The 9,798-nt window shown below is 36.1% G+C and overlaps 1 pseudogene; it reads left to right on the forward strand.

Moving 5' to 3' along the window:
• The first annotated feature begins 8,860 nt into the window (after positions 1 to 8,860).
• Positions 8,861 to 9,798, forward strand: part of LOC111724953 — a 3,760-nt pseudogene continuing 2,822 nt past the window's right edge.

Genomic DNA, 9,798 nt, shown 5'->3' on the forward strand with positions numbered 1-9,798 from the left:
AAAAAAAAAAAAAAAAAGAAAGAAAAGAAATTCAACCATGAAATGCTCATAGCAGTTTTATTTATTCCTCACAGCCAACAACCACAAATGTAAATGTCCATCAGTAGGAAAATGGATAAATGGATAAATAAAGATACTACTCAGCAACAGGATGCCAGTCTTGCCTATTCATTCCCACTCTGGAATTCATAATACAAACATCAAAGTTTCTGAACAGTTTGGGAAATATGTATGTTCCATCAAGAAGAACAAGAAAATATTTTTGTTTCACTAAAAAGCAAGAGTAAATCCAGTTCATGGCAATTGAGGGTAGAGAAGATGGCACCTAAAGGCAGTAAAATACCAACTAAGGCTCTACAATATTAAGAGAGATCAAAGTTTGAACCATGGGTCCTATTTCCTACTCAGATATCATAGGTCCTATTTCCTAATACAGTCAGATCACAATAGTAGCGAACTTTGAAAATTCAAAGAAAACTAAAGAAAATCTCTAAAGACTGGAGACCTTTAAAAGAACAAGTGAATTTCTAGAACTACAAACCAAAGAACCTGATGTCATGTCCTAGTATTAATATAATTATAGATCATATTATCAGCATAGTATAAGGATACAGATACAGAAAAAGTGGGAATGACCAACAGCACAGATGGTTTCACTAATAGTAAATGTTACCATAATTACCTCAATTCCAATTTTTCAGTTATTAGTAGATGTATACAAAAAATGCTGCTGGTGTGCCTTGGTTTAAAAAGAAAAGCTGCAGTATACACTTCATGACATCAATTTAAAAGAGATTATAAAATATGAAGTGATGACAAAAGGTTGAACAACTGTACTCAATGAATATTAATATCCTATGGTCAATCTAAAAGAAGTTCCACAACATCAGCTCTCTCCCAAGGCACAGAGGAAAAAAAGGGTTAATATATTTGCAAATAAATACAAGTCTGGATAGACCAGTAACACCTCATGTGGTAATATAATTCTGTATGCTACTCTTAAAGAATGATAAGCCACCAGTCAGAGCGGTGGAGACAGACTGAGGCAGCTGGCCAGTAGGAGGTGGTGTGTGGAAACCATGTCACTGAAGAAGAGTGGGAAATCTGGGATATTTAACCTGATGCAGTCTTCCTCAACCCAGGTTCTGTGAGAGAATTGACCCTTAAGGCATTACTGCATGTGATAAATCAACTTCTCTCCTTCACATCTACCGCTGTGTTAACTATTATGTTATTGGGAGAATTGAGAAAATATTCTCTCCAATCATTTTGTATAGGGTTTACTTTTTCAATAATCTCAAAAATATAAACCAAAAGCTACCTAAAACTTTGCCTTTGAAAGACAATCTCTTTACATATGTTGATGTGGCCTCAGCCGTGTTTTCTATTAAAGGAAGTAAGTATAGTTACTGTTTGCTGCCAGGATGTAATGAAAACAAAGAACACTAGGAAAATTCATAATCTTGTCTAGGTTTTCCAGCAATTTTGCTAATTACGAGATTTTTTTCTTTCTAAAAGAAAAGTGATACTCTGTTCACGCAAGTTATATTTTCATGAAACAGCCTCATTTTACAGCTGTTCTACAATATTGCGAAGAGTATCAATATCATATATATGGGCTAGAAATTTATGTTGAAAACCAGACTTAAACTTACTAGGACCACTGCTATCTAATCTGGAGCTTGCTTTTGGATTCAGGCTGACTATATACCTTTTTTTTTTTTTTTTGAGACAGAGTCTTACTCTATTGCCCTTGGTAAAGTGCCATGGCACCATAGCTCATAGCAACCTCAAACTCCTGGGCTTGAGCTATCCTCTTGCCTCAGCCTCCCAAGTAGTTGGGACTACTGGTGTGAGCCACTATGCCCAGCTAGTTTTTCTACTTTGTAGAGATGAAGATCTACACTCTTTCTCAGGCTGGTAAATACAGAGTTTTTAAAATTCCAGAGTCATGTATCCAGTGGAACTTGACATTTTCCTCCAACAATTTTTCTTTAAGAATTTTTGATCTGTTTTCTAGCCTCTACAAACATACAAGATATACCTTCAAATGACTTAATCTGGTAAAATTTTATTAATTTTAAGAGCCATATTTCCAAGAGTCATATTGAAAAATGGGTAGGTATGAGTAACATTAATAGGTTCTAAAAATAGCAATATTTGTCTTCTTTAACTGCATGCACGTATATATTTTTTTAAATTAATAATTGTTTGGGATTCATTGAGGATACAAAGAATTAGGTTATATTGATTGCATTTGTTAGGTAAAGTCCTTCTTACAATTGTGTCCCAAGAGGTATTCCAGACACTGTGAACCCCCCTTCCTTTCCTACCTCCCCTCTACCTACTCCCTCCTTCTCCTACCCCCACCTTATATTAAATCATCTACTACCTTCATATTAGAATTGACTATATTAGATTCTTGTGATGCTTTACTAAGAAGAATGTTTTCTACCTCCATCCAGGTTAATACAAAAGATGTAAAGTCTCCATCCTTTTTAATGGCTGCACAGTATTCCATGGTATACATATTGTTAAATCATTGGTAAAATCATTGTTAATCCACTCCTGGGTTGGTGGGCATTTAGTATGCTTCCACGTTTTGACAATTGTAAATTGAGCTGCAATGAACAGTGTAGTGCAAATGTCCTAATACAACTCCCATTGAAGTACCAACATTATACTTTGAAGAACTGGAAAAAAATAGTACTTTGTTTTGTATGGAATCAGAAAAAACCTCGTATAGGTAAAGCTATTCTTAATAATAAAAACAAAGTCAGAGGTATCATCCTACCAGACATCAAGCTATATTACAATTCCACAGTGATCAAACCAGCAGAATATTCGCACAAAAAATAGAGACATAGACATATGGAATAGAATAGAAAACCAAGAGTTGAAAGCAGTCTCTACGTGCCATCTGATCTTTGACAGATCTAATAAAAGCATACAGTAGGGAAAAGAATCCCTATTCAACAAATGGTGCTGGGAGAATGGGATAACTACATGTAAAAGACTGAAACTAAACCCACACCTTTCACTGCTTAAAAAAATTGATTCAAGATGGATAAAAAACTTAAATCTACAACACAAAAATGATAAAAATCTTTTGTGTAGGAAAAACTCTTGACAATGTTGGACTAGGAAAAGATTTTAAGACAAAGACTTCAGTGGCAATATATTGCAACAATGATAAAAATTAACAAATAGGACTTAAGCTGAAAAGGTTCTGTACAGGAAAGAACACAAAAAGTAAAACAAAAGGACAATCTTCAGAATGGGAAAAGATATTTGCTGCGTATGAATCTGACAAAGGGTTGATAACTAGAATCTACAGGGAACTCAAATTAATCAACAAAAAAAGAGTAAACAATCCCATCTACCACTGGGCAAGAGATATGAACAGAACGTTCTGTGATGAAGACAGACAAATGTCTAACAAACATTTTTTAAAAATGTCTGATTATCAGAGAAATGCAAATCAAAACCATCTTGAGATATCACCTATACCCAGTGAGAATAGCCCACATCACAAAGTCTCAAAGCTGCAGACTGCCTGGATGTGGAGAGAAGGGACCACTTTTACACTGCTGGTGGGACTGCAAACTAATACAGCCTTTTTGGAAGGAAGTATGGTGAATTCTCAAAGAACTCAAATTAGACCTCCCATTTGATCCTGCAATCCCATTACAAGGCATCTACCTAGAAGAAAAATCATCTTATGTATGTATTTTAGAGACGAGATCTTGCTCTGCCACCTAGGCTGGAGTGCAGTGGTGTGGTTGTAGCTCCCTGAAGCTAACTGCCAGGCTCAAGCTATGCTCCTGCTTCAGGTTGCTGAGGGGTTGGGACTATAAGCACACACCATCACATATGGATAATTTTTCTTATTTTTTTGAGGTGGGGGTCTCACTATGTTTGGCTCAGACTTTTCTTGAATTCCTAGCCTTAGGTGATCCTCCCACCTCCTCAAACTGCTGTGATTTTAGGTGTGAGCCATTGTACCCAGCTATATGCTTTTATTTAAAGATACATCTTTATGGAGGGCTAACTACAAAATTAGTATCATTACCATGGAATGTCAGAATTCATAGTATTTTGGCAAATCTGTCTTAGTTTTCATGGTAAGTCTCAGATTTGTCTAGCATTAACATAGCTAAAAAGTTATAGGTGATAGCTGAAGCTAGTGTCTCCAAATCAGCTATAGTTTGCCAGCTCTGGCATATTAAGGACCCAGGGGTTGCGTGTGTAAGTACAGCAGCCATCCTCCTCTTAATTAGGAGGCTACAGCTAATGGACTGCTTCTGTCACACCATCCTCTGTGTCTCCTCAGTTGGAGTAGCTCTTGTAGGTTCAAGACATAGCTAACAATGAGGAATACAGAGAATAATAAAGAGGCAGGAGCTTCCCTAGTTCTCCGGAGGCACTAGTTAGAGCTCCTGTTCCTTCTCCAGAATCACCCAGTCCCCTGAGGAGAAGCAGCAGTAGCTACACTTAAGAGCTGCTTTTTTGTTTCTCACAATTTAATACCCCAACAATAGACAGACATTAACTTATCCAATCACATATTTTTACATTTTAATTTTTAAAAATTTCCAACAAGTACAAACTATCATAAGGTAGGTTAAAAAAAAAAAGAGGTGCTTTGGACAAAGCATTTTAGAAAATCAGTCATTGTATTTTATAAAGGCAGTACAATGACAGAAAAAAAAGGTCTAGGTTTTTGTTCCATCTCTATGCAACAGCTGAGTAGTTTTTGGCAAATTATCACATGGTTTCCTCGAAATATCTATCCTACAAAGATGTCATTAGACCTAAAAAATATGAAAAATATGAAAATATTTTGTAATAATGGACATTGTCTAAAAATGTTCATTTTCTTGATTAGCAAACAATATACAGGGATGTAAATAAGAAGGAAGTATTCTTTCCTATAAGACATCTCACATATTTTAAGGTTCTAGATTTAGAACAGGTAACATGTACGATCAAGTAATGTACACTAATTTCAATGTTTAACTACAATATTTCAACTACTCTTAGACATTGATGAGATTATTTCTTGATGACGATCACAGCAGAATCTTTGCCACAAGCTATTGCAAAGCACTATAGAAAAAGCCTTGATGAGAATTAAGATAGAAAAACAATTCCCTTGTAGAAGGGACAGAAGTAGGGTTATCTATAGCAAAAGATGAAATGGAATAATTAACTTAGTTTGTACAAACTCTGAAGTGAAATGACCAGTGTAAGTATTTCAGTGGTGTTTTTCATTATGAAAACACAGAATTGGAATATAGACTCATAGGCAGGCCTACTTATTTTATATTTTTATGGATATATTTACTAAAAGAAATTTCATACCTCACTACAAGATGCAACTGCTCTGTGTAAAGGTGTCAACCATTTGCTGTCTTTGGCATTAACTCTAGCTCCTGCAACAAGAAGAAAAAAATAAATTGAAATATTTTACATAAAATATTTTTAATAACTCTCCTTATAGTTATATATAATCCAAATTGGATAAAATGACAATTTATAAATTACTCTATTTTATATTTTCTGCTAATAAATTATCGTTAAGTTATAAAGTTACCCTTTTAAATGACATAATTATCTAATAAAGTATTAGCTTTATTTTTGTTAAAAATAAACATTTTATATGTAGACTAGAAAAGCCACCTTTATACAGAGCACATCCAAGGTAAAAACCTGACGCCACTTCAGAACGTTCAAAAGCTCAAATATTAACATAAACAAATAAAAGAATTTATTCAGAGATAAAATGTGGACTATTCCAAAGTCTTCCTCACAACATTTACTAATAAATGTATCATGTCATAAAGTAATGTAATAATATCAAAACAGTTCTTCAGCCATGGTTAAAAACACAGTAGTGCTACAGTTATTGTATAAAATGTATACATGGTTACAAACTTACGAGAAAGATCGAGTAAGACAAAGGAATCAATCCATACATCTTTCTGGGTTAGGACAAACTTGTAAAAACAAAATTTTTTTTTAAAACAAATCAACTTTGTACAGACTTACAAGAAAGACAGAGTAAGACAAAGGAATCAATCCATACATCTTCCTGGGTTACGCCAAACTTGTAAAAATAAAATTTTTTTTAAAACAAATCAACTTTGTACAGTTGTTTAAAACTCACTAAGTCAACAAAAATTAACAGATTTAGTAAGATCAAAAAACCCCTACATAAAAAGAGGTGGGGGATTCTACCTCCTATTTAAGTTCACTGATTTGGTACCCAAGTCCCAACCAAATAAAAGTAGCACACAGTAGGATCACTCTCCATATATCTAAGTAGAGAAGCAACGATCCTGGTTCTCAGAAGTAGAGATGAACGACTAACAAGTCCTGTTCTATATGCAATCTTAGATTTATATCCCAAATCCTAACTAAGTCCTTATTTTCTAGATGATGAAATACAGGTACAGCAAATAGCCCAACATCAGAGTCAACTACAGCAGAACCAAGGCTAGAATTCATATCTTTGTATGTTTACTTTATTTCTGTTTTGAGGGTAAGGGTCCAAGAATAGTCAAGTACAGTGACTTCTTGTTATGGTTCCAAAATTACTAGCTATGGGGTCCCTAAATAGTTATGTGATCCCTCTGAACCTAAGTTTTTCACCTATAAAAGATATTTCATAACACACTGTTACAAAAATTAACACATAATAAATGTATCTAGCATAAAGCCTTGAAAATAAGAGAAAATGAAATGAAATGGGAGTGTAGAAGAGAAAATGAAATGAAATGGGAGTGTAGAAAAACATCTCCAAATGCAGCAACTGAAATTCTGAGAGTAGCCAAGTTCTGTATGGGCAGCAGTAATGAGGACAATAAAAGAATCAATGAGAATCAATTACTCTTTCAAGAATGCTCAGATTAGGCTTTGGGAGAAGTAAAGGAAGTCAACAAAGAGAACCAACCAACCAGCAAGAACCAACCAAGAGAATATGGTATATTCATTTGGGCAAGTTTCTGCCAGGCACCATGGAGACCAAGGTAGCTAAAACATATTGCCTAACCACAGTAATGTCAGGGTTTGTTTGAGGTCAAAGGTAGAGTGTAGATAGTACAAATAATTAAAATGTTTGCTAGCTGGAAGATTGAAGCCCTAGACATAGTGCAGGGGCAATACAGAATCTAGTGTCTTTCTTTCTCCTATTTATCTGCTTATAACTTCAAATGGTTCTCTTTAATCCTTGGGCCTCTTTCTACAGGTTTACATTAATATTTATATGCACATATCTATGTAAAGATAAACTGTAATAATTGTAAAATTGTAACATTCATTAAATACCAATAATAAAAGATGAATACAAGTTACACTGAGCACCTCTTATAAGATGTCAAACATGACTTGAGCATTATTTAATATAGCTTTTTTCTTTCTTAAAATGCATATGTATGTTTTTGGGCACCCTCTGTATATACCAGGCAAGTGCTGGTAGTAAGGCCCAAAGGGTATCAACAGGGATACCCAGAAGAGAAAGTATACTGAATCAACAAAGGCAAAGAATGAAGTCTCACAAGAAAACCTGAGAAGTCTTATTCAAGGTATTAACAACAGGACACAAAGTGGGTATCCAAAATAAATAAATAAATAAATAAATGGCATTCTGGGAGGCCTAGGCAGGTGGACTGCTTGAGCTCAAGAGTTTGAGACAAACTTGACAAAAACCAAGATCCCATCTCTACTAAAAAAAAAAAAAAATACACACACACACTAGCTGAACCTTGTGGTGGGTACCAATAGTCCCAGGTACTTGGGAGGCTGAGGGAGGAGATCTCTTGAGTGCAAGAGTTTGAGGTTGCTGTGAGCTATGATGATGCCACAGCATTCTGCTCAGGGTGACACAGTGAGACTCTGTCGCAAAAAAAAAAAAAAAAAAGAGGCTCCCTTGGTACAGATAAAGATCTGATACAAAGTAAAAGCAATAACTGTATGAATAATATGCTTTACTTTTATGTAGGATAAAAACAGGTAAACATCTACTTTTATGCAGTTTCATTTTCAGTTTCCCTTTATCCAGTTTCATTTTTCATGGTTTGTTTCCTGTGCAACCACAGTCTGAAAGTATTAAATGGTAAATTCCAGATATAAAAAATTCCTAAGTTTTAAACTGTTCACCATTCTGAGTAATGTGATAAAATGTGGTGCTGCCCCGCTCCCTTTCACCCAGGACATGAATCATCCCTTTGTCCATCATATCCTGTATACGATACATGCTTATTAGTCACTTAGAAGCCACCTTGATTATCACATCAACTATTGTGGTGTTATTTGCTGGTGTTAGGCAACACTTACTTCACTTTTACTTAATAAGAGACCCAGAGGGCCTCACCTGCTGCCGACAACCTGCCACAGCAAGCACACACCCTGCCGTCGCTCTGCAGAAATGCTTTGATTACCCACAGTTCTTTGCCATATAAGACCAGTGTCCAGGGCACTGGCTCCCCATCACACTCAGGTTTATGCCAAAGATGTAAAATTTGGTGCAGATGCCCGAGCCTTAATGTTTCAAGGTGTAGACCTTTTAGCCGATGCTGTAGCTGTTACAATGGGGCCAAAGGGAAGAACATTTGACTACTGAACAAAGTTGGGGAAGTTCCAAAGTAACAAAAGATGGTGTGACTGTTACAAAGTCAATTGACTTCAACAGTGGTTCTCAATCCTCCTAATACTGCAACTCTTTAATACAGTTCTCTCATGATGTGGTGACCTCCAGCCTATGGCATTAAAGGGTCACGGCATTAGGAAGGTTGAGAACCACTGACTTAAAGGGTAAATATAAAAATATTGGAGCTAAATTGTTCAAGATGTTGCCAGTAACACAAATGAAGAGGCTGGGGATGGTACCACCACTGCCATGGTGTTGGCATGGTCTATTGCCAAGGAAGGCTTATAAGATTAACAAAGGTGCTAATCCAGAGGAAATCAGGAGAGGTGTGATGTTTGCTGTTGATGCTATCATTGCTGAACTGAAGAAGCAGTCTAAACCTGTGACAACCTCTGAGGAAATTTCTCAGGTTGCTACGATTTCTGGAAATGGCGACAAAGAAATTGGTAGCATCATTTCTGATGTAATGAAAAAGTTGGTGTCAACATAGTATCAACACAGTAAAGAATGGAAAAGCACTAAATGATGAATTAGAAATTATTGAAGGTATGAAGTTTGATCAAGGCTATATTTCTCCATACTTTATTAACACATCAAAGGGTCAGAAATGTGAATTCCAGGATTCCGATGTTGTATTAAGTGAAAAGAAAATTTCTAGTGTCCAGTCAACTGTACCTGCTCTTGAAATTGCCAATGCTCACTGTAAGCCCTTGGTCATAACTGCTAAAGATGTTGATGGAGAAGCTCCAAGCACACTCATTTTGAATAGGCTAAAAGTTGGTCTCCAAGTTGTAGCAGTCATAGCTCCAGGTTCTGGTGATAATAGACAAAAAGAGCTTAAAGACATGGCTATTGCTACTGGTGGTACAGTGTTCAGAGAAGAGGGGTTGACTCTAAATCTTGAAAATGTCCAGCCTCATGACTTAGGAAAAATTGGAGAGGTCGCTGTGACCAAAGGTGACAGAATGCTCTTGAGAGGAAAAGGTGACAAGGCTCAAACTGAAAAACGTATTCAAGAAATTGTGAGCAGGCTCGGCGCCTATAGCTCAACTGGCTAAGGCACCAGCCACGTACACCTAAGATGGCGGGTTCGAATCCCCAGCCCAGACCCGCCAAACAACAATGACGGCTGCAACCAAAAAATAGCC

Source organism: Otolemur garnettii, unplaced genomic scaffold (genome assembly GCF_000181295.1).
Source record: "Otolemur garnettii isolate 467f Iridium unplaced genomic scaffold, OtoGar3 scaffold00002, whole genome shotgun sequence".
NCBI classification, from domain to species: domain Eukaryota; kingdom Metazoa; phylum Chordata; class Mammalia; order Primates; family Galagidae; genus Otolemur; species Otolemur garnettii.